This window comes from Rattus norvegicus, chromosome 2 (assembly GCF_021556685.1).
Source record: "Rattus norvegicus strain SHRSP/BbbUtx chromosome 2, alternate assembly SHRSP_T2T, whole genome shotgun sequence".
NCBI lineage: Eukaryota > Metazoa > Chordata > Mammalia > Rodentia > Muridae > Rattus > Rattus norvegicus.
In genome coordinates this window covers 57236470-57262947 of record NC_141535.1, presented here as the reverse complement: position 1 = coordinate 57262947, position 26478 = coordinate 57236470, and the positions used below count along the sequence as shown (strand labels likewise).

Below are 26478 nucleotides of genomic sequence, written 5' to 3'. Positions count from 1 at the left end.
TGGCAGATGTGGGCTGGACTCCAACTTTTTCTCGATTTTTATGGCTGTAAAACTATGATTTGAGGAGATCTCAAAAGTGACAGAGTTTAGCTTTAGTACCCATAGGTATACACTTTAAAAAATGGTATTGCTTGGGGTTTGTGGGCTATATCTGTATTTTAATATGGATGTCTGTATTTAATATACTTTTAATTTCCTAGGCCAAGAATATGAGCCCTAGGAATGTTCTCCAAAATAGAATGCACGTTTGTCTGTTTGTGGGAGGCACCTGGAGCACCTGTGGGCTTTCCCAATCTGCCTTCCTCAGGCCAGTGTGGACAGCGGAAGTAAGAGATTCAAACTAGGTGGAGTCAAAGGCTGAGAAGCTACTACAGGTATCAGAGTTCATTGTCACATCTTCCCACAGGATTTGTTTCTGACAAGGAAAGACTTATTTAACCTAACATTATTTTTAAAAGACTTAGCTTATTCAATTTAGCAATTTTGACTCTAATGTTTTACTATTTTAAAGAAAACTAAGAAGTAACACAAAGCTCTCTGATACATCTAAGAAGGAGGGGATGGTGGCTTGGCATGTGGGTTTAGTCATAACATACAAGACATACCAGGATATACACAGGGCCAGTGACCCTATCAAGGGTTGGCTTCCTGGGTCAAATTAGAAAGGGCAGAAGCTGAGCAGAATTACACGTCATGTATTTTTATAAACAATGCCTTTGCTTCAGACACCCAAGACAACTATTTGTGTGGAGGAAACACCAAAGATTACCCTGCATACACCAGGAAAGTCCTCTGCTGGTACTTGGTCCTTGCTTTCTTATTCTTTTGACTGTAGTATTTTTGGCCCAAGTCTCACTAAGTCGACCAGGCTGGCTTCAAACACACTGTGGGCTTTGAAACTGTCACATCCGGCTTCAGCTTTCCAAGTGTTGAGTGGTTTGTGCCACCACGCTTAGATAAGGCACAACTTTGATGGCATTGTTACTGTTCGAAAAGTACTTGGCTTCCTTTGATTATATACCCTTTACTGTTTAGGGCTGAACAGTTACAGTAACAAAGAGAAAAATAGGAATGAAAAACTCTGTTATGAACTTCTGAAAGAAAATGGATTTATATGTTGAATTATAGATAGTCTTTCATTTACTGCATGATTCCATGGTTCTTATGTTTAAGGAGGGAAGAAATTATCTAGGAATTACACACAATAGCAAAAGAAAAGGATTAGATATGAATTCTCCAAGATACATACAAGGCTTCTCTCTAAGCAGAGGTGTTTTTTTTTCCCTAGTTTTCTAGAGCAGGAGGTTTCCCTCATTAGAAGATTGAAAAGAGAAGTAAGATCACATATCTGTAGGAATAAAAATTGAAGAATAGAAAGTTAACTTATATCCTGGTCTCCTTAAGGCATCATGTAAAACAGAAAACAGTAAGAATGAAACTTTAAGAGTCAGTAAGATTAGCTTCCACTCGAGTGTAGACGTCTAAGTTTCTGGACTCCAGACAAATCTCCCTGTAACATGAAAATGGCCTCCTTGCATGACACTGGAGTCAGATGATTTTGGAGCTTGCAACATTTTTCTTGGTTTCTGAGAAGCTCAACGAGATGTACAACGGAAGGATGCATGAGTCATCTTTGAATGACTATGTCGTTTGCACTAATAAAAGTCAGCTATAGTTTGTTTTGTCCTTAAGGTGACTCATAGTATTTTGCAACCTGGAAAAGCCAACACAGCGGACAATAGTTAGTCTAGGCTTTATAAGGGGGAAAAAAAAACCCTGACACCTTAAAATCGTTTGCTTTTCCTTCCCATCAGGAGAACTGGAACTGGTGTCTCAGGGGTACTCCTCAATATCTTGGAGGTTCTGAAGTGACATTATGACACAATTTGGTAGGTCCTCCGACCTGAACCTCTAACCTACCTCTTATTCCAGTTATACAGAACAGGGAGGAATTTGGTCAGTCTCAAGATGCTTGAGTAACTTTGAGCTAGAATAACAAGGTAAGGACTTGACAGTAGCCCCTTTCTACACATAGTAGAGAATCTTATTTCAAAGTTTAGGGTAATATGGTATAAACACCTAATCCAGTCAGCATCCCCTATTCAAATGCTCTACATCTGTGAGTTCAAAAACATGCTGATCAAAAATAGGCCGAAGAAAATCAACCGTACTGAATATGTACAGATATTTTAAAAAATTACTTTTCCCTAATATAACTTTTCCCTAATAGTATAAAACTATTTGCCTAGCATTTACATTACATGAGCTATCTTATTAATTCTCTAAAGATCATTTGAAATACACTGAAGAAACATAGCAGATGGTTTGAAGTGAACCATGCACATATCGTTTTTGAACATCAAAGAATGTTTAGAATTGTGGGGGAGGGGAAGGATACTTGTCTCAACCCATTGTGGACATAGGGGAATTTTCATACACCAAGATCCTAAAACCTTTATTCTGAAAACCATACAAAAAGTGCTTTTATTTTAGGAATAATAAATGCACCGAACCACACGAAACATAACTGTGGTAAGGTGTTCAGGTCGAAACTGAATTTGTTTTCCTCCTTCGAATGTGTTTTTCTTTTGTCATTTGCTCACCCAAATCTCACCAACCTTTAACCTATATTTTCAAAAGTTCACAAGCCCAAGGACAGTTTAACATACCAGTTACAGTACTCAGAGAGAACTCCATGGAATAGACATGCTGGAGCGAATTAAGGCGACTTAAGAAAGCGCTGCAAGCATCTTTGCTCTGAGTGCCCAACACTTTGTCCTGGACAGGGAACATGCTTCCCTGTCCGCCATCACGCTCTGCCTGCTCCATCTCCAGTACATGACAGGTCATGTGAAATCTTAACCCATAAGCCAGACCTCAGGACGGGTGGCAACAAATACCTGTCCCACTGTCTATGAAGTAACCTCTGAGGAAACGCATTGAGAGGAGGCTCTAAGTCTCTCACAAGTCGAATGACTTCCTCACCTAACTGCTTCTGTCTTTATGATTCTAATGTGACAGTCTTTTCTGCAAAGGCCAATTGAGCAGGCAGCAAGACTTCTGTAGATCAGAAAGATGGCTCAGCGAAAGGCAGTTACTCGAAAACCTGGTGACCTCAATTCATCCCTGGAACTCACAGAAAAGTAGAAAGAGAAAAATGACTCCATAGAGTTGGTCTTTGATACCACACACTGTTTGGCACACATACAAACACACACACACACACACACACACACACACACACACACACACACACACACAAAATAACAAAAGATTTTTGCATCTTGTTGATTTGGGTAATTAGACTATGTTAATGTATACTCAAAAAGAGTCCTGGGGGGGCTGGAGAGATGGCTCAGTGATTAAGAACTGTTCATCCAGAGGTCCTGAGTTCAAGTCCCAGCAACCACATGGTGGCTCACAACCATCTATAATGGGATCCAATGCCCTCTTCTGGTGTGCATGAAGACAGCTACAGCATCCGCATAAATAAATAAACCTTTAAAAAAAATAGTCCTGGGAAGACATTCTTGTAAGTATTGACTACTGGGGGTATCTCATACCTGAGTAATATACATTAGGCATTTCCATGCAGGCTATGCATTGGCAGCGAGCATTCACTGGGAGAGCTGATGGTGCAAGAGTAAGAAGCCTTTCCACATATTTAGAAGTAAGTCAAACTAGAATTCCCCAGACAGTCATAGAGAAGGCATTTCAGGTGAGCGTTTAACATTGAAAGTCTCATCTACCTAGGGATCTGGTGGGTTTTTTGTTTGTTTTGTTTTGTTTTTGTTTTTGTTTTTGTTTTGTTTTAAACTGAGGCAGAAGGATTACTGTGAGTTTGGGGTCATCCTGGGCTACATGGTGAAAACTGGGACAATCAGAGGTATATAGGACTCTAGAAAAACTAGTAAAGAAAATTAAAAAAGAAAACAAGCCAATGTTTAACGAAGGCAGTGAATGGTTAAGGTACAGCCTGGTGTCCAGATGTCACGTGTTATACTGCGTGGTAGTCAACAGCCTTCCACGGCAGGTATTTCAATGGTCAGTAACTTAAAACACAGAGAGAAGTGTGTTAGTTGGGGGAAAGGGTTAGAGGGTATACCAAAAGTGCCAGCTAGCCACTCCTGCCTCACTCTGGGTGTTATGGTGGGATACTAGGACAGCAGTTATCCTGATAACTCCCACCTAGCTGGTTTCTTTTCTTTTCTCTTTTTTTTCTTTTTTTTAATAATTAGGAACCTGGGGTCAAAGAAAACATAAGCATTAAAAGCCGGCCGGGGCTGGGTACAGCTAGTACTAGGAGAAATCTAGTTCCTAGAGAAATCTAGAATGAGGCACGATTGGACTATTCCTAGAGTGTACGTGTCTGTTTTTAAAGGCTGTATTTTAAGGCAGACTATACAAAGCTCATTACATGGAGGCTCTACCAAGAACTCTTGTGGGACTAGAGGTGTAATGTATCTCAGCCAGAGAATGCCGCTAGTCTTCCCTAGGGTCCACTGCCTGTACCACTAAACCAAACCAAGCCAAGCCAAACCAAATCAAACCAATTTGCTTGATAGGCATTGCAAGGAAAAAGGAAGAAAACAACTTATCCAAGTGTTTTATAGTCTTCTCTGAACCAAAGCAGAAAAAGGTTAAGGGTTTTGCACCATCTCGTTCTGCACGGTAATTGGATTCTTTCCCATCCCCCACCCTCCACCCCCGCCCAAATAGCAGACATCATATTTGGCCTTTGGATCTGGCTGTTTTGGCTAGGTCTGAGACACATCTCACAGATCAAAGACTTTAAATTTAGTTCTTAGTTCAGTACACTCTCTACTATGTAGTACCTTGGCCTTTTGTCTTCTCTCTCTCTTTCTCTCTCTCTCCCTCCTTCCCTTCCTCCCTCCCTCAGCATGCTAAAAAGTCTTAAACTGATAACTTTTAATGTTTTTGATTCATTTTGACCTTTCCTGACTTTGTGCCTACCCCCCCCCCCCCAGCCTTTTTCATTTTAAAAACAGTTTTGCATTAGGGACATCACCCTTCAGAGTCAAAGGAAATAATCAACATAATTGGTGTTTGGGGGTGGTAGTGTTAACTTTTAAAGGAGCTCTGTGTACCCCTATTAAGGCCCATTCTCTTAGCCTAGCCACTCCACCCAACTCACTTGGAGTGTCTGAAACATGTTCTCAACTTAGACCTAACTCTCAAGTTTGTGGTTACCTTTCTGCTGTAATTTTAGTCATTTGTTTCAGTGCCCTGATTGCTGTTGACACACTCAACCTTTTGTCTCCATTAAGCAGGGAAAAGCCAGAACAGTAGTTTTGCTAACTACAGGCTACAGTCCTTGGGGAAACCTGGATACGATAATACAACTATATGAATAAACCAAGCAAGCAGGGATGCTCCCCATGCTGAGATTCTAGGAAGAAAGGGGTGCTGGGATATTCCTCTGGTTTTTGGCTCACGTGCAATGCTTTTTAGTATGGACGTGAGGCTTTTAAGTTCAATGTTATAAAGTATATCTACAGCCAGGTGTTGTAGACCTGCCTATTATCCTGGCACATGCCCAGTTAAGATAGATCACTTTGAGTTTAAAGCCAACCTGAGCTATACAGTGAGACCTTGCCTCAAAAAACAAAAGAAAACCAAACAAAAACAACAACTAAAGCAAAACCACCCAACATGCATGCGTCTTGACTTCGCTGTGGGAGCCAACACTCTACCCTCCTAAGTATGACCTCCCGTAGCTTAGGTGAAACAGGAAAACCAGAATCCAGCCTTGTCCTGTAATTCAATTCTACAAGGAGAAGGAAGTGGCATTGAAATTTTGGCTTACAGGAATCAGGGAGCTTCAGAAATTACCTTTGTCTTTGCCTCACGTTGTTAACACTGATTGTTTGTCCCCACACCCGGGCTGTGGGCCATGTACCTTGCATACTTCAAGGGAGAGCATGCTGGGGCTCCATCTAGTGAATAGTATACTGTACCAGAGCTCTGTGTTTAGGATTATTGGGCACAGATTTCCTTTACAAGGCAGTGTTTATTCTCCTGTATGCTTTTTGCACTGTATTCCTCTGCACTGTGTTTCAGAGCTATGCAGGAAGAAGGTCAATAAAGTGGCCACTGTGTCTTCCTTGCTCAGGAGCACAGTACTGAGACCCATCCTAAGCTACGCCAGTTCCTTATTAGCTCTTGTCTTCCATTTAGACATATGTAATCTCACTCATGGGGCAAGCCCTGAGTGATTTCTTTGAATTCTGAGGAAAGGGTCATAAGAAAGACTTCTATGATTCTGGGAGAAAGGAGAACATGGCTTTCTGGGGAGGTGGGAGATTTGCTTGACACAGACTGCTCTTCCAAGGGTATTGTGAACTCTGCATCTCAAAAGTGCCTGGGAACTTGAAGAGCAAGTTTGTACCTTGAACCAAAGCATTTCTGGGAAGAAGCCAATGGATTAAAGTAGTTTGATTCAGGTAGGGGATAGAGAAGGACGAGTTCCTTTGCAGAGGACGGGGACCAGTGAAGAGCTGGCTCAAATGTCAGGCTTCCTTCTCTCTAACCCCTGAGAAATGAGACTTTAGTACTTTGGGCCTCTAATAATAGTCGCTAGTGGGTAAGAAGCCCAGTGTGAATGATTTTTGACCAGAAAGTCCATGAGAATGTGCCAGAATGGTCCTGGGTCCTTCTCCTCCACCCTGTGAAGCTGTTGCTCAACCAGCAACAGTAAAGCCACCTCTGTCACTTGAATGCTTTCTTCAGGGAATACAAACTTAGTCATGTCACTTATAATTGGTAGCTGTGATAGAAATCAAAACACTATGCCACAGCAACTGCTGTTGAAGTGGATACTGACCTGATTTGAGAAGAAGATTTTAAAAAGCATTTGCCAGATGTGGTTGGCTCACACCTGTTAGTCCCAGCACTCAGGAGTTGGAATAGCCAAGGCTACACAGAGAAACCCTGTCTCAAAAAAACCCAACCAACTAACCAACCAGTCAAACAAAGCAAACAAAACATCCTAGAAAATTAGGGTGTGTAAGTTAAATAAACAAACCTAGAAATATTGATTTAGAACAAATCTATTTTGTGGGAGGCTGAGACAGAGGCTTTTGAGTTTGAAGCTAGCCTGGGCTACAAAGTGAAACTCCATCTCAAGGTAAAACAGCAGCATCAGCAGCAGTAGCAGGAACAATAACCTTAACAGAAAAACTCCATCTTCTATTATCAGATGGTGATATTATATTTCTTTCTGGGTCTTCCTCATCCTAAATCCTGGCAGAAAGTTTTTAAAGAATGAACAACTAAGAAGATTTTTAATGTTTGCTTACTTTAAAAAAAAATGTAACTACAGACGTTACTAGAATCAATCACAGGGCTTTGGGGCAGTAATTTGAATAAAAGTCTCATGGATCAGGTACAGAACCATGGGGAACACATAAAACACACATTGCATTAGGCATCTAGATGTAGCAAGGATATTATTTTTTGCAAGAAACTTTGCAAGAGTTCTCTTTGCAACAGAGACTACTACAAAAGCCACAGCCTCTCAAAATGCAGGGTTGTGGAGCTCAGTCCCAAAAGGTACAGCTACAAAACACCCCAACATCTAAGGCTCAGGAAACACTGGGGAAGAGGGGGCAGAAAGAGTTGAAAGATCTAGGAGATTTGCATCTTCCGCTAACATCAGAAGTTATACATATAAAGTGTCAGCAACATGACGGCCCAAACCTGAGCTGAACAAGGACAGCAATAAACATATCAAACTTCAGAGCATTGTGTTGGGGGGAGCCCATAAGGCCTCAATCCTACACAAAGAACTACAGGGAACCAAGTAAAGCTGAGAGCTGGAGAAGCAGTCTTCTCTAGCAAGGAGCACACCAATTTGCTTTCTAGTGCCAAATGGTCATATTAAGTAACATTATATGGGCTCAACGGGATGTATTCATAAATATGTATGCATACACTAATACTTATAGGGATGCAATAACAATTGAAAGAGACCACGAATAGGAAAGCAAATAGACCAGTATATGGGAAGAAAAGAAGGGAATTAAATTATAATTTCAAAAATTCAACAAAACAAACAAAACTGGAGTCAGATGAGGGGAAAAAAAAGACTCAGCCACATAAGCATGAATTTCTGGGAAGAAGTAAGAGTATTTGTTCCAAACCTCTCATATACCAAGCATTTTCCTGCTTCAATGGCTATCCTTTAAGTTAGGTGAGATGCTTTACCAAAGCTAATTTTCCTAGGGCTCAGCTAGGTTTTTTTTTTTTAATAAAATCATATTTATAAATTTTGGTGGTTTGTTTTCAAGGCTAGCCAAGTTGTATTTGTCTGTTCCCATTGGAAATAACCCCAAAGGAAGTATTGCCTGTCTGTGTGGATTTAAAGACACAGTCAATACCCACCTCTCTGGCTGTTCTCCTATGGCGTGTGTACACAGTCCTAGTAAACACATTTCACTCTCTATTCCGGTACCATTAGCCACCTTAAAACTCACATGATGTTCCGAGTGAAAGAGAGCATGCTGTTTATAAGGTTCTGCATTTGAAACTTTGGGCTATAAATGCAGAGCCACACACCCCAGCAGAATTATGTTATGATCTTATAACCACACTAGGGTGCTTTAAAAGAGGAACGTAATCTTAAGCTTTTCCTCTCCCACAAACCACTGCAAGAAATACTGCCTGGTATTTGGTTTCTTTCCGGCTGAATAATATAAGCCCCAATGAGATTTCCCTTCCCAGACAGAGCCCCACCTTCACGTAATCCAGAAAACCAATGCTTCAGTGTGGCCCCACCTTTCTGCCACTCAGGTTTCAGACACATGCTGAGTTTCTAAGAGTTTTAGGAAGGAGGACCCAGCTGCCTTGTCACATCAGTGCAGAACAGTCAAACCGGGGTGTGTGAAACAATTGTTTATAGTCACTGCGACTAACTTGTATGTCTGCCGCTATATTTCTATGTCTAGACGAGACTTCAGGAAGAAGGCAGCATTTAGATTTCATAGACTCAACCCAAGCCTGGTTTGAGTGCTGTAATTCTGAAATGCTGTCTCTAGATTCTAGGCTGCCTTTCTGGTAGAATACGCCCTTTGTTTTGGTGCTCAGTCTACCCTTAGGGCTGGCAACAACCATGAGAACCCTACTGGCCCACATTTCCTTGATACAATCTATTTTGCCAACAGGAACATTTCTGGGTCAGAGTTTTTGACTGTGGGATGGCAGCCCTATCATTCCTCTTGATGTCCTTCCTGTCTTTCTACTGGAGGTGATTCTACAAGTCTTCTCTCCCTACTCTAGGACATTTCATCTAAGGGCCCAGAGAGTCTTGGTGGGGAGGTGGGTATAAACATCCTCATGTAGATGGGGATGGGGAAGCATGGGATGTAGAACAGGCAGAGGGCGAACTGGGGAGGGGGATAAAATCTGGACTGTAAAAAAAGATTAAATAAAAGTAAATTTAAAAAGCAGTCATTAGGGGCTGGGGATTTAGTTCAGTGGTAGAGCGCTTACCGAGGAAGCGCAAGGCCCTGGGTTCGGTCCCCAGCTCCGGAAAAAAAAAAAAAAAAAAAAAAAAGCAGTCATTAATTTTTTTTTCCAACAAGGCATCGAGCTTCATCTCCAAGAATCCTGGTGACTGTTCTAATTTTAAAGGCTAATTCTTTTTAAAATTAGTCCACTGTTTACTGTCATCTCCTGTGTTCTGAATATTAAATATCACTTTAAAGATTGTTCTTAATGGTTCAGGTGACTTTGTTTTGAGCAGATTCTATTGCTCTTAAATACAATGAAATATAAATAAAGAGGTCATTATAATATCTAGGAGCTGAGGGTGTTGGTGTACATCCTCAGTTCCTGCTAATTTGGGGGTCAAGACAAGATTATTTGAGCCCAAAAGTTAGAGATCAGCTTGGGCAATGAAGAGAGTTCATCTCAACAAAACAAAAGAAAACAAAGCAAAACAAAAATAACATGGGACTGTCTATTTGTTGAATGTTAGGTTTATAGAGGAACCAGGGACCTGAGAACCAATCCTTTCTCCTACTATATCAATACTCATGCCCTAGCATACTGAAGGTTAGAACACTTCCACACTATTATCTAAAAAGCCAGGAGAACTTTCCCTGAAAAAATAAGAACGTGTAGGCTCATTTAATATATCTTGACTGCTGGGCAAACTAGATAGGTCACTAGATAAGAAATGCCTGGTAATTTAGGTTCTGTTATAGGATTTGGAATAGAAACTGGCTTCTTGAGGTAATATCCTAGTATTACCCCAGTCTTGAAATTTTAGGATATATGATCCAAAAATATCCTGAAAAAGATAATCTATTTACCTTCAAATTGTGTTTATGATTATCTAAAAACAATGACATCAACAATACACACACACACACACACACACACACACACACACACACACACACACACACCTACTGCAAATTGAATACAAGTCAAATACAAGGCAGCATATAAGCACAAATACCAACTGTGGAAAGATAATTCAAAGGACCTATGAGGACTGATTTCAGGACAGAGCCATACCTGTGAGGTTCTAATCATTAAAACAATGTGCTTCAACTAAATTAGCCTTCCGGGATCCAATTTCTGTGTCACCCTAAGCAAAACGATTGCATAATCTCAACAAGAAAGAGGGAAGTGGATGAAAGTGTTTCAGAGAACTAAGACTTCCTAGGAAATAAAGACAGAGCCCACTGGCTTTCTTTACTGACTGTAAATTTCTAAGAATGTTAAGAATTACTTTATTCTGTATTGTTTCAAAAAGTTTGCTCCAGAGTTAAAAAATGGACTATACAAATATACATATACATATATGTATGACTTAACATGTGACAATATATTGACTTAAGAGGACTCTGTCTATCTATCATCTATCCATCTGTCTGTCTTCTAGAATATAATTGTTTCAGAGTTACAGAGGAAAGAGAATGTTGTTAACCAGTTGTACAAAAAAAAAAGTTTATCTGCTGGACATAGTAGCAAATGCCTTTAATCCAATAATTGAAAGACAGACCTCAAATGCCTGATGTAGGCCAGTCATGGCTACACAGAGAGTCTCTCTCTAAATTAAACAAAATAAAATGAGCAAGTCAACAAAAGAACACACACACACACACACACACACACACACACACACACACACACACAATATCCTGGTTATTTCACGAGACAACAGTTCAGCAGCTCAATTCTTAAATATTAATTTTGCTGTGTGCTTGTTTATTGCTTTTAAACAAAAACTCTTGAGACCATATTAACCAAATAGCTTTAAGATCCTATTAAAATGTGCTTTCTTTTCCTCCCTGTTCATCTAATCAGCACTCTTCAAATTAAAGTGACTAGTGCAGACCAGGTTAGGCTGGGACTTGCCAGAGACCTACCTACTTCTGCCTCCCAAGTGCTGGGATTAACGTACTTTGCCACATACAATGTGATTCATGTCTTAGCTTTGCCAAAATAAAGAATACCCACAAAACATGTGGTTTCTTATAGACCTTATACCGCTGGCCCGTTAGGTCATGTAGCATCAAGGGATTGCTACTTCCAAAGTGCTTAGCACTCTTGAAATGTTAAATGTGTGCATTAAATCCATTCCTGTAGTTTCCTAAACTTATGTCTTATTTAAAACTTATTGTTTTAAAATGTGCTATTCAAAGTCACCATCAATCAGAGTTTCAAAGACTTACTATCTAACGGAGATTGAGAACAAAGCCCTAGAAGATATATAACATTTTCTAGGTACTAAATATTATGTTGTGTACTAAATTATGTTGTGTACTTTTCCTTTTATATTAAGCTGTTATTTCTAAAACTTTCAAGCATTCAAATGTTTTAAATGATAAAAGCTTGACTTTAACTATGGCAAAAGAATCATCAATAACCTGACTTGAGCTAGGCTTGTTTAAGTCAGCTTAACAAGGGGGAGGGCTGTGAGGCCGGCCTCCTTAATCTAGTGAGTTCCAGGACAGCCAGTCTACAGAGAGAGACCTTGTCTCAATACGGACAAGCACACACCACACACCACACACCAGAGAGAGAGAGAGAGAGAGAGAGAGAGAGAGAGAGAGAGAGAGAGAGAGAGAGACTGACTTTGCTCTAAGTGCTTTTCTACAATAAGCAGATAGGATGAGGTGCTTCTTTTTCTGACCAGGTTTGTTACCTTGGGATGCCAGGGACAAGCCATGGGGAAGTTTACTTAGTATGTAGTTCCAGCACAAGATGAGTTGATCAGAAGGCCACTTGGTTGGGCTTCAACTGAGAGCAATCAGGCCATTGGTGATCTAAATATTACTGTTGATATTAAACTAAAAGGGTTTCTGATTGGAATACACAGGAACAACAACCTCAGTGAGTCACTTTTAATGGATATTTCCTTGGTTAGTGAAAAATGCAGCGTTTAAATAAACACTCATCCTTAGCCTGAATGCCCTTCCAGAGCACTGTCCTCTGCTCCTTGCATTTCTAAGGACCTGTTTTGAGATTCTGTACCTGGTAAGCAAATGGCACTTTAATAGTCACCAGAAACATGGGGTGAGGTGTAATCCTGGATTAGGCTGGGGTTTCTTCATGGTTCGTTTTAAACTCATCAATTCAAAGCAACTTGAGTTGACTCTGCAAGCACTAGGCGGAGTCCCTTCAAGGTAGCAACTGATTTTACTCATATTTTGCAGGCACTTTTAGTATCAAAGAATGCAATTCCATGATTTGTTTCCTTAGCTGAACTCTATAGCCCTATTCAAAATCTCTTTTTTTTTTTTTTGAAAGCCATTATTAAGTCCCTAATCCAATCTTTATTAAAAAGGCTCAAAGTTGTAGACTGGGAAGTTAAGGCAGATCCTCAAAGGTTGTGATGGAACTCTTCCAAGCTCTACAGAGACTTTGAGGGACATCTGAAATTTGGTGAATGTCTACAGTTGCTGTGTTAGCTAGCAATGTCTTCTGTAAGCAGCCTTTTGCAGAAGCCTGCAAACAGTTAGGTCCACCAGGAAAAAACTGATGGGGAGAGCAGACTTGAAAGAAAAACATCCTTGTTCCTGATGCTTTTCCTAAACTTCTGCTATGGAGCAACACTGGCAAAGAAAACGAGTCTTTAAAAAAAAAAAAAGTTTTTGAAGGTAGATGTAATTTGCACAGCCAGAAAATCTATCTGGGAAAGAAAACTTCCTAGCAAGGAATAAAGAGTGTTTCTATCAGCTGAGCAAGGATATAGGACTGGGGCTCCTGATGCTGGGGGAAAGGTTGAGAGTCGGGTCAAGCTGGATTACAGCGAGTTTACGGTACTCTATTTTGTCTAGACAGTACTGGGGAGACTTTGAGGTTGAGTGATGGCGTGGAGGTTGGGGTAGCGACAAATCCCCGTACATGCAGGAAGGCATCAAAGAGTCCGATAGCTTTGTAGTAGGATAGCTACGTGGACTTGCCACTTTGAGCGATTCGATGCTGCCCGTTTCTTTTATTTTAAAAATACTTGACTAATCTTCTGGAAGCAAAGCCTTTTAATCAAAATGTTAAGGTCCAATCATCTCAAATGTCAGATTCAAGGTTTTTCCTTCTAGACAGGCAGTGATGCCAGTGACTCTCAAACTTCAAATAAACTGCGCCCTAAATATGGCTTTTCAGAAAAGCTAAAGGCCATTGTATAGTAAACCATTTATTCTGTGATCCGTCTTATCTTTAAAAAGAAGCGTCCTTTAATGCCATTTATCAGTGAAATGACAATTCGAAGTGTCAACCTAGGAAACAGGAAAGTCTTTTGTCAAAGGGAGGAATTGACTAAATTAAGCGCGCCGCTCTGACTTACTTGAAGCAGCAGCTCGTTTTCCCATTTAGTGTTTCTTATATAACCATTGAAAATCCAGAAACATCAGTGCTGAGAAAAGGCCGGTATGGAAGGCAGTACAGTTAGGATGTGACATCGGGGCCATGCGTGCTTTGATTTCTAAAACTAAACTCCCTGGAGATGTGTTAATATATCAGAGAGCAGTATTTAAAATTCAGGTAGAACTTGCAAAGATGGGGCAGGTGCCTAGGGTGTCAGCATGTGTGCGGGCTGGGCTTGATCTTTAGCACCCACCAAAGGGAATTAGGTCAGTCTCTTAGGACCCAGTAACACCTCCAGAGAATACCTGAAGGTATCTAGAAAGGCGTCTATAGCCAGCCTGCAGCGTATTGGTCACCATCTAATGGATGCCTATGTAAAGCTGCTGGGGAAAAATCTCCTGATAAATTCAAAATTCAAGCCACAGGGTGGTGGCACACACCTTTAATCCCAGGACTGGTTTGAGGTCACCATGGTCTACAGAACGAGTCCCAGGACATCCAGGACTACACACAGAGAGAAACTCCGTATCAAAAAACTGAAAGGAAAAAAGAATCAATTCAATAATAAGGGTGTTTTTAAATCTATTTCATTATGATTTATTTGTGTGTCTTATGTGTGTATGTTTGAACATGTGTGTGCAAATGCCCGGGGAGACCAGGAGACACATAGGATTGATTCCTGGTAACTAGAATTACCGGTGTTTATGAGGTACATGGCTGCCAGGATCTGGACTTCAGCTGAATAAGCAAGCAGCTTAATCACTGAGCAGTAAGTTTTGAATCAAATAATTAAACTTTGAAAAATTGCTTTGATGGTGGGATTTTGAAGCTGGCTAGGCCGTGGCCGACTCTGGGTTTCCAGCTATGTTCTTGGACACACTGGGGGCAATGCAGAGAGGAATGAGTTGGCAGTCTAATGCCATCAGCATTTTAGAAAGGCTAGTGGAAATTACATCTTAAATCACAACCCAGCTGCACAAGCAAATTTAAAAAAAAAAATAAGTTTCTCACTGGGTGTGGTGGCTCACGGCTACAATTTCTCCACTGTTGCGGTGTGGGGCCAGCTAAGCCAGGAAGAGCTCAGCTTGGGCTACAGAGGCTGCTCTGGCTACAGTGTTAGACCCTATCTCAGAAATGCAGAGCAAAACAAAATAAAAACATTTAAGTTTCTCTCATTTGGGCAGAGATCAGGTTAAATCAAAGCAATATCAGCCCTGATGGTTGGGTCCTCTGTACGCACAATTTCGATGGATATATGTAAGGGTCAAAGGAAGAATAAAAATCTGTCCTTGGATGTAATGGCAACCATGGAGTGGAACTGCTATTAGCCAGGTGGTTACATCCACCGGGTGATGCAGACCTTGAGTGCTGATGGATTGGAGTTTAACTCCCATGGCAGAAGTTAAGCCAATGACTTAGGACCACCGTATCATCTGGAGAATTTTAGTAACACCTTGTCTGTATTTCTCTGGACCTGAGCAGATGTGAACCATAGGAATGTGTGGATATTGCTCATTATAAATTACTTAAAAGTTAGGACAGGGTTCAGAAATGTTTTACTAATAGCTAAAGGGAAGCTCAAGTTTTCTCTTTTCACCTATTCTACAGAAAGTTACAAGTCAAAAATGAGAGTGGCTTGAGTTACTTATCCACCTGGCCATTGGCTGTTTATTAAATACCTACTATGGGCCAAGCACTGTATTAGGCTGTGTATACAATGACAAAGAAGACATGGTCTTTACCCTTAAGGTACCTGTTGCATAGGACAAGAAAATGTTGACTAATGTTGACGCTAAGTGATTTGGAGGAGATGTTTCTAGTTAGCATGAAAACCATCTTTGCGATCAACATTTAGTAAGTAAAAAAAATTAGCACTACATCAAGGAACTCTATATGAACAATGGTATAAGACCATCACAATGTATAGACTATCTGTCCAACAATTTTTAAAATCTATAGCCATACTGTAATCTCAAGGAACACCTTTGTGGCAGTGACCACAAAGGAAGTATTGTGCAAGACAGTGTCATTAAAGAATACCAGTGCTATTTTCTGTAAAGTTAACTTAAAATTCAAGGTTCTGATTCGTCACTAGCTTCATAAACACCGGAAGAAAACATTACATACATCTGGCAATCAGTTTCAACCAACAGAAAAGTTGCCACAGAGGACATGTCAATGCCTACATCCTAGCACCAAATGTGCTAGCTGATCCTAAAATGTCAAGAAAGTCATTTTCAGAATGAGGCAAACCCCTGACCTGAAATCTAAATAAAACAGCTATCAGGAAAATGTAACCATTTCTCCCTCTCTTTCCCTCCACCTAGCTTTGGTTACAGTGTACTACCTACTTACAAAAGCATTAGCCTCCTGTTAGGACAGTCTTCTCAAGAAAGTAGTCTACAGTGGCACCTCATAGAAGCTTCCACAGACGCTGGCTGCTGGAAGCCTCTGCATCCAGACTTTCAAACAGAACATGACTGCATCTGTTATTCTGCAAAAGAGTTCTCACATCAGGAGCTGAGCATTAGTGTCACTGCAGATGGACTCGGAAGAGGCTTGATAGGATACATTCTGTACCTGTCTGTACCCACAGAATCTGTGAGAGTATTGTCTGTAGCTTGGAGTGAAGCTGAGATTTTATCCTAAATTGTTCAGGCATCTACTGAACCTAGCAAAGCTGCGACTCACTGTTGTTTGCAGTTGTCCCTGAGTGTCGTGTTTCTCATCCTCCCACGTTTCTTACACTTTACTGAGTCCCAGCATTCCTCCCCAGCCGTACCTCATTGTCACATTGCTTCTTATGTGTGTCTGGCTCATGACCTATGTATGTTTCCTCTTCTACACAGATACTATGCTATTCCTTAACATACTTAAAAATACAAAAGTCAAAAGATGCAATCATTGAATACTTTCCATGCTTGTAAAGAATCCCAATGATAACACAAGTTTTAAGGGATTCTAGTTGTATCAGGTCAACTTCTATGGAGAAGTTATTATATAGAAGAGCTTACTGGATTAGACTTCCTAATTTTTGTATTAATCAAGTGTCAGTGCTCAGTACCTACATTTGTACTTGAGCTGAGCTTCAAAGTCCTTAACCAGGCTGCAGACATGGATTCATGGCTACTGGCTCTCTAGAGAAGCCATTTTTTTTTTCTCTTTCCCCAAACAGAGATATGGATGTGCCACACCTCCCATGCTTCTAATGCTGCTGTCCCAGCCTGAATCCCTGTTGGCCTTCCCATTTAAATCCCAACCTGTCACTCAAAATCTGTTGAAGCTGTCTGATCTCAGAGACATCTCTTACTGTATCATTCCTTCACAATGATCATGACCTATTGCTGCTCTCTGACTCATGGAGAATTCTTCCCTTAACTCAATAAAGCCTTTGTGGTGAGGGAATTAGTTACTCTACTTTTCTAGGCTTTATACAGTCTGGTAAAGAGCACAGAACTTTAAAACTTTAAGACTAATGCACAGGGAGGTAGTGATGCTTGCTTGTGATTCCAGCACTGGAGGGTCTGGAGAAGCTCAATGGTTGGAGGATTTGTTGAGTTTGATCCAGTTCAAATTGGGCAGTGAACTGGTGGCTAGCTAGCCTGAGCTACATAGCAAGAACATAGACAAATCAAACTAAATATAGCATAGCAATACCTGTTTCCCCTTAGTTCCTTAATATTAAATAAAGGAAAGCTTTGCCCTACTTTGCTGGTAGGATTTTCTTTCAACTGCTAAGCAATCCTTGCCCAGATCCATCTTGCTAGCTTAGGCAGGTTAACTGTTCTGAGTCAACATGTTTTTCTGCTTAAATGAAACAGAAAAACTCTTAGCAAAACTCTAACTTCCCTGAACTCTGTCTTTCATGGTTTCCTTCTACACATTATCATCTCTTAGCTCTATCTGCACCTGTACACTCTTGGTCAGAGTGGCCAGAGTTACTAGAGCATACCCTGTTCTTTCCAACCTACATGATTCCCTTGCTTATTTCTTCCTACGATGTCTTTTCTCATTTTACCTTCGCATATTTGACTTCCTCTAGTTGGTCTCTTAAAGGCCAACTCCATTATCCGCCACTGACTTTTTGTCTTCACTTGGACTTGCAAATTCCCTACACCACTCAACTGAAACAAATTCTGCTAGTGGCTACTCATTTTCTCTAAATTTCTTTTACTTTGTCAAGACAGGGATTTCACTATGTTACCCAGGTTGGCCTTGAACTCAAGCTCTTCTTACCTCTGTTTCCTTAGTGTTGGGACCATAAGCATGTGCCACCATATAGGTTCGTTCTCTCTGTCTCTGTCTCTGTCTCTGTCTCTGTCTCTCTCTCTCTCTCTCTCTCTCTCTCTCTCTCTCTCTCTCATCTTTGTATATAGCCCTGGCTCTCTCTTAGAACTACTATATAGACAAGGCTGCCCTAAAACTCACATAGATCTTTCTGTCTACACCTCCCAGTGCTGTGATTAAAGGTGTGTGTCTCTATACCCAGCTAAATTTTTTGGATGATAATTAGCATATTTCAGCTATCATGCATAACACAAATAACTGCATCCAATTTTGAATTTCAACCAATGTTTAATTATTATAATTCCAGACAGCTAAATAAATCAGAATTGCATTCCCTCAACATGTTTTCAGGCAATTAATTAAACATTTTTGCATATTATACTTCAAAAGACAATTTAGATACTAAGTAAAATTAGTTATCATTCCAATTCAAATCTATCTATCTATCTATCTATCTATCTATCTATCATCTATCAATATGTTTTCTGAAGAATCCTATCTATAGTTCAACCTTTGCTTTGCCAGAAATCAATATTGAATATTGAATATCGTTAACTATTAATGCTTAATATTAATGAAAGAACCATGTTTGTCAGTTCTACATTTGTTTTCTACTTCAAAAATGGGGTTGTATTTATAGTATTTAATTTTGGAGGGGATGGGGGAACAAACACATGTGAAGACAGCAGTAGCAACAAAGTCAGTAGTGCTGTAACTAAAGCACACCTAGGACTTCCCCCTAAAGCACAGATATGGGAAGGCCTCGTGTATACACCCATTGTGATTTCTGATCCTGACTCAGAGAACTTTACTATCGCAGCCCAAAGCCAAACAGGTCCAGCATTCTTCGCCAAACTGTTTAATGCCTCTGTCATAGTTGCAAACACATTTGGCTTATTTCTACAACACTGAAAAGATAATGTAAAGGCTTATTAACTTCTGAATTATGTATCACAGAAATCAGAACAGATTGGCCATAAACAAAACAGCGAAAACCTAAAATGTGAAAATTGAATGTGATGGTGCACACCTATGGAATCTGTGGGAGGCACCAGTAGAAGGGCCAGAGGTTTGATGCCAGCTTGGGCTACTGAGTGAGACCCTGTCTCATAAAGGAAAGTAGGGAGAAAAGGAAGGAATGAAGGGATGACGGGAGGGAGAGAGAAGTAGAGGGAAGGAGGGAGGGAGGCAGATTATGTAGGAAAGTAGCTATGCCTGACATAGCAAGGAAAAAAGGTAACTTTTCATGATTCAGATCTTAAGATACAGATCAACTCTAGACTTTAAATTAAAGACTGTATTGTCTTGACCAGACCAAAGTGGAACCATGAAAGTTAGCATTTGTAGGTCTCAACCAGTTTATGGACTATTGCCATATTCTACTGCTTGACCCCCATGTTTAATGGATTCAACATCTGAAGGAAAGCTGGTCTAATTCTCAGCCTCGATGTGTTCAGCGTCAGAATTCAGCTCATTTAAAATTCACCAAGAGCAAGAATAAAAATATTTCCCAACATCAACCCAACTCTGGCACTGGGAATGGCAGTTTGAGAAGAGTCACTCATCTGTGTCAGCAGGCACTCTTGGGCACCTTCCGTTTCCTTATAGGAGTCACTTTGAGTCAACTCATTTTACTGAGAGGAAAAATAAAATTCAAATGTGATACCTCTTGTGTTATGGCAAAGCTGGGCTGTGGACATGGACATTTGTAGGTGCTTTGAACCATTAACCTCAACCACCTCACAACTGGAGTTCTCCAATCCACTTCTGGACGACACCAGTACATACATACTTCAGTTCCAGGTGGCATTTCCACTCACATCAATCATTCTCATGACTGTTTTGTGATAACTAAAAGTTAGGGGCACTGAACCACCATTTTTTTTTTAAAGAAACAGCTAGGAATCAAATCCTGGGTCTTGTACATGCTCAGTAGGATCTTTATCAATGAGCCACATGCCTGGCTTTTAGTAGTGTTTCTGAGAAATGCCAGGAGCTGCCATTCCACTGAAGGTTGGCAGAACTCTGGAGTCTGTGTGTAGGGCTTCACCTGATGTAGACTTCTTCCTTAACTGCTACTCTCTAGGGTTGTTTCTTTATTTCCAACCCAGCATCACACAACACATAGGTTCTTCATAAATATTAGAGAAACACTAAAACTTCACCGTTCGGAGACAATGTGGAGCAAGCTGATCAAACTGGAGGTAAGAAATGGAGACATCTTTTTCTGAGACAGTAGGTAACCCATACTGGCCTCAAACTCAGTGTATAACGCCGATGCCCTTTAACTTTGGATCGTCCCTGCCTCCACTTCCCCAATGCTGAATTACTGGTATGAGCAGTGGGGCCTGAACCCAGGGCCTTGTGCATGCATGCTGGGTAAGCACTCTAGCAACTGAGCTATATCCAAAGCCCAGGATTTTTTTATTTTCCTTTTATTACAAGTTATATACAAGTTGATCCTGCCTAAGACACACAGCTCTCTCAAACTCAGGTGCGGTAGATTTATTTACAGTGGAGGCTCTTGTCTGCACCCCAGGACATGGCATAGAAAGTAAATGTGAAAGCAATGAGCTAGAGAAAGCCATCTGGTTTAAGGGTAATGCTGTAGTTTACTGAAGTCTTAAAAAAAGAGATGTTGGCTGAAATGGTCTCCTAATAAGTGAGATTAATTATAGTCTTTAAAGAACCTCAGTCCAGGTGAAAGGATTTAGAAGTGCGGCATCAAGAGAGCAATGTTGGGATACTGGGTAAAATGTAGGTATATGCTGTGTCATCTCTTTGCAACCCAAGATGCATAACCTAAACATACCTAAATAACTTCCCTTCACTACGTCCATGACAGTAGGAGTTGAGGTACACTGTTATGCTCTCCACTGAATGACTGCATCATGAAGCTGAGCTATAAATGTTACTCTTCGATCAAAGGAGAGGTGTGTGTAGAATGCAGAGGGCTGAGCCCTCCTGCCAACTTCAGCCCATCTGGAGTCTGCCTCAGAAGAGCTCTCTCTAGCTGTAAAACACACCCCAAGTGTTCAGTCTTGTACGGGTGACTTCATTTGTTACACATCAGCTTACAAGTGGGCAGTTTAGATGATAACCTCTGCGGAGACCAGGGTTTTTTCAGCCTAATGTGTTACATCCCATCACTGTGGTAAAACAGACTAGCTTTGCTGTCTATCAAGGCTTAAAATTAACTTTTCACTCAAGTTTCTTCCAGATTTAATAGCATTTTAACTTTTTTTTCCTTGTCTGTAGTATTGGGGGTTGAACCCAGGGTTTTATACACATAGGCACATTCTCCACAGTTGCAACAACCCTTAGCTCTTACAATATTATAGACCCGACATTCTAAAAGTCTTACTTCCTATTTTTCCCTTACCCTTTCCTCTGATTATTTCTTGAAAATCTGAGATGTTCTTCATACTTTGTGCTTCCTGGTAAGTTCCCTAGAACTAAACCTTAAATTGGCACGTCCCATTACTGAGAATTCCTACCTGCTTACATCAGCCATGGGTCACTTGCCTCCGGCTAGGTTGTGCGGGTTATAAGAGGAGACAGAAACTGCCAGGCAACTTCTGTGCTGAAGTAATAACTGAAATTTTATAAGCTGTCTTGTGTTGTTGTCTAGATGATATGGGAGCTAGCAAAGATTAGAAAGCTTATACTGGAATTAAAATAAGTTTGAGGGGTGAGGGAAGGGCCATCCGAGTGGAGAAAGATTCTACTTCACTTAGTAACTTCCATTTTTAGACCAGGAAGCAATTTGTTCAGATTCTGCTTGCATTGGAGAAGGCAAGTTTCCTTCCAGGGTGGTGGAAAGATGCAGGAAGGGGAATAACCATGGCAACCTGCCCAGCTATGTGGACCAAGATAGTATTGGGGCCCCCATGTCCTGGCCTAGTCACTAGCTTAGTCAGGGTGGTCCCTCCCTTTCCCACTTCCTTGGCTAGAATGCTGACTTCAGGAGAAGGGCCATTCTTTCTCTGTAGGGAGTCTGAGAGAGTGTGGGGAAGATTTAAAAGAGACCAGAGGTCATTCTGACCAAACCAAATAGCAGTCCTCCACACTGAGAACAGAGAGTAACTGTCTGTTCTAGCGTGCACACAAGCAAACACACAGGCTTTTTTAGTATTGAATACTTGAAAGATTACCATTTTTTCAGACAGGTGGGTGGTACTCCGCTCTGATTAAGAAACTCTCCACTTGCTTTCAGCGGCCAAAAACAAAGACACTTAATTCAATAGTTCACAGGGCAGAAACAAATAGACAACCTGAAGGAATAAAGCATTCTAAGGATATAGATTAACTTACCTTCCCAGCAGCCCTAAGTGCTATTCTTCCCCGGATAAGAAAACAGAATTACCGAGGTTATTCTGTGTGTCCAAGGTCATTTTACTAACAGTTATGTCAATGGTTTCGACCACCACCGGGCTAGGCGGTGTTGGCAGAAGGACGGACAGCAGCTAGCATATGAACAGAGGAACTGTAAGCCTTTAAGGTATCCAGCACCATTTGTACCCGGAAGGAGGAATTTGTTTGGACTTTGCCTCTAGCAGGAGACCTGGTCATTTGTTTCCCTTCTGATGGCTGGGATTAACCCACTACGATTACCTTACCAGAATTTAGCTTTCTCTTAAACACGCTTATCTGATGTGAATACTGTGTCATCTTAATGAGACTTGGTTGGGACAGCCTCTCCAATTCAGTACTTCAACTTTCTTACAACTCCAGGGAGAAAGAAGAGGGAACAAAACCAAACCAAACCAAACTGCCACATCCTGCTACTCAGGTGTTTTATATGGCTAATCTGGTTCCCATTCTAATTCTGCCCACTGTAGGAAGCTTTAAAGGGTAGAGCAGTTACCCTTGCAAGTCTTCAGCTGGGGGAACTTATGCCTAGTGAACTCCCTTCAGCTCTCTTCACACATTCCAGCATCTCTGTCTCCAAGAAAAGGAATGAAACCCCAACAGAGAGAGGAGGCGAAGGAACACACAGTGCTTCCAAGTCTGCCTCATCAAAGTGGTGGTAGGCTTAGGCCAGGAGAGAAATGAAGAAGCAACTTCCTCATGGTCTCACCAAGAGCACAGTTTCCCACAAAACTTCCTGGTGGCCATAAGCCACCCAGCAAGCCCTGTTTTCCTGCTCTTTTAATTTTTAGGTAACAGAAGTATGGCTGAGCAATTCAGACCAGTTGGTCCGCAACTCCGGGAGGCTCTATCTAGCACCATCGAAAAGTGAGCTAAACTCCACGTAGCTTGTGGAGGAAGACAAGAAATATGCCTAAAGACAGGAATTTAGACTTAGTTTAACCTTGAAAATTTTTAAGTCTTTAGCAGAAATGCAAGCTCTGAGCTGGGTGTGGTGGTGCTTTCCCAGAATTCCAGGATTCTGAAGGCTGACTGGGAGTTCAAGGTCCACCTGAGAAGAGAGATATGCGTTGGGACTCAGTGTCAAAAAACACTGAGAGAAAAAGGAGGAGGGGGGAGGGGAGAAGGGAAGAAGAGAAATCTAACCTCTGGATTGTGTTCCCAAGTCAGCAAGGCCTAACTAAAAGCAATGCTGTGGTTATCTTCCCAGCCTCCTTTACCTCCTCAGGTGGAGACAAAATAGAATCAGCATCATCAACTCTATAAATACATGTGTGTGCGCTAGAGGGCAAAGGCAGAAGAAGACATTCCTCTCATTCCTCCACAATCTCTCTCTTCTGCCATAGTGAAAAGAGGCCAGCTTAGCCAGGCCACCACCTTCAATCCTAGCACTCCTGAGGCAGAGGCAGGAGGATGATGAGTTTAAGTCGAGACTCGGGTACAGAGTAAGACTGTCTAACTCGGAATTAGAGAAGCAGCTCGTTGGCTTGCCAAGCATACTCAAGGTCCTGGGTTCCTTCTCTAGGGCACAGATGGAGCGTAGTAGCCTGGGGTGGTGGGGGTGGGGGTGGGGGAGGTTCTAGGCTCGTGGTTGGACAAAAGGGCTTGCATACATGTTGGAGACCACCACACCTTTCCGGTGGTTTCTCAAGGGGTCTCGCTAATCTCACCTTGAGTTGTGTTCGTTCTAGCATTGCTGTGTCTAGATACCCAGCTGTTTTCCCTCTGGAAATCTTGAATCCCCAACTCGCTTGAATCCTCAAGCCAGTAAACTTCTTTTAGCACTGCTGTGCCCTGCCTCAGTTCAAGGGAGTGGAGAGAGATAGAGGCCTCCGTGGGTGGGGTACCTAACTAGATAGACTAGGGCAGCCTAATCCAGGACAAGATAGCACAAGGAAAAGCCATTTGATAGCAGCTGCTCTGGAGTCCTGGCTAGTCCCTCCTTCCTGAACACCCAGTCACAGCTTCCGCACGTAGAACCCAGTCCCCGAGACTGTAAAATAGGTAGATTATATTCGTGCCATCAGAACCATTCCTGGAGCCTTATCGGCTATCTCCAAGGGATTTTGGCAAATTATCTGCTGTTACTTAGGTAGGAGTTATAGCTCCCTACACACACACACACACACACACACACACACACACACACACACACTCCCTCCCGCTTTGCCTGATTAGAGCCAGGATTTTTTTTTTTTTCATCCAGTCACTTTATGGAGCAACGGCAACATTTACTATTCATGAAGTTGCCCCTCTAATTTTTAAAGCTTTCCATGTGTCTGGAAGCTCGTTTCTGCTCTTCTCGGTTTACAGAGTGGCTCCCTTTCTTCCAAACACAGGCGAAGAAGAAAGGGGAAAGGGTGGGAGTTGGGGAGGGGGTCCCTGGGGTGGTGATAACATCCATTTTCTTTAACTGTTTTTATTCCGGCTAAATTCCCCTTCAGATTCAAGCAGCTCCCATCTGAAACTACAGAGCTGAATTCCAGACTGAATTAAGTGGAGGGGAGCAGGCAGAGAGAAATAACAGTCAGCTCTGTGCTGCAAAGAGAAGAGAGCCGCTATGCTGACAGGGGCGCCAAGGTTTTAAACACATTTTAGTCCCTCTCCTTGAATTCTTACTTAATCCTTCCGACTAGTTTACAACAATCCAGAAAACAGCATTCGAATGCTCCGGGATTTAAAACAAGTTTGTTAAGTCGCTTGGCCAGAGATACTTTCCTAGGAATGTTGGTATAAGACAAAGTTCACGTTTTTAATGCCCTGTTCTGTCAGTCAGCAGAAAATAGCTCCTCGGAGGCACAGACCACGTCCCCAGCCTTAGTCGCACAGCAAAACTGAACGTCCTTCAGGAGTTAATTAGGTGGTCAGCAGCCACACTGCGTCTTCCCTGGGGTGTCCCCAAAGCCCTGAAGCACTAGGGCGGGTGTACACAACACACGCGCGCGCGCGCGCGCACACACACACACACACACACACACACACACACACACACGGAGGGGCTCCTTAAAAATCACAGAATGGCAGGGTGGGCCCCTTGAGTCCGACCCCAAAGGTAAAACACATTCTTTGGAAGCATTCCACAGATGTCAGGCCACAAAACCCGCTGCTTTCCCCGGAGTACACTGTCTCATTTGTAAGATTCCCCAGCGCCCAAGGTCTGCAGCCAAGACAGGGATGGTAAAAGAGGAGCCAGCAACGGAGAGAAGTAGGTCGCAAAAAAAGAAAAGGAAAGGAAAGAAAAAAGAAAGGAAGAAAGGAAGGAAAGAATAAAGAATAAAGAAAAGGAACCGAAGGGAAGGGGGATGGCAGAGCTACTCACGGACTAGCTAGTGCCTCTGCGGAGCCAGCATGACTTCCCCGCGCCGGGAGCCTCCAGGCTGCAGCGCCGAGGACGCGGACAGCCCCGCTTAAATAGCTGCCGGCCGGGAGCCTCGGAGCCGCGGGGCCACTCCCGGGTAGAGATATGGTTCTAATCAGATGCTGGCTCTGAGGACTCTCCAGGAATGTGGCGGCGGGATGTTTTGCTGCCTGGGCTTGGTAACTCCCCCTCAACGTGTCTGCGGAGTCTTCAAAACTTAACTGTTTATTAACTCGAGCTTGAGTCAGAGACCGGCGCCTCCTGCGCTCCGTGAGCCCCGCCAGCTGGGGGCGATCGCAGAGACCCGGAGAAAGGAGCGAGCACACAGCCCGGCCTGGAGCCCCACACTGCCTCGGGCCAGAAAGGGTGCACTTAAGGACAGGAAAAGGGAAACTCTGGAGGAAAGGGATGGGATCCTCTGAGCTGCGTTTCACAGATCCGTTCCCTGGATTGCCACTTGGAGTGGCGTGGCACGCGAACTCTTCCTAAACCGCCTGCGGCCTTTTGAACAAAGACTTGCCTTTACTCCTGATTTGGGAAGATGGGTCTTAGGTCCAGTCTGTCCTTTCTAAAGCTGAGCATGTGGCTGGATAGTTACCTTTAAAGAAAGTCACTATTCTTTA

At 42.1% G+C, this 26478-nt stretch overlaps 1 protein-coding gene across 2 annotated transcripts in view; it reads right to left on the bottom strand.

The window, feature by feature from the left end:
* Dab2 (DAB adaptor protein 2) overlaps positions 1 to 25994 on the bottom strand; it is a 52740-nt gene extending 26746 nt beyond the window's left edge. For both annotated transcript variants that reach the window (NM_024159.3, NM_001439417.1), the window contains exon 1: positions 25817 to 25994. The gene's annotated coding sequence lies outside the window, so the exon portion shown is untranslated. The remainder of the gene's footprint in view (positions 1 to 25816) is intronic.
* Between the last annotated feature and the right edge of the window lie 484 nt (positions 25995 to 26478).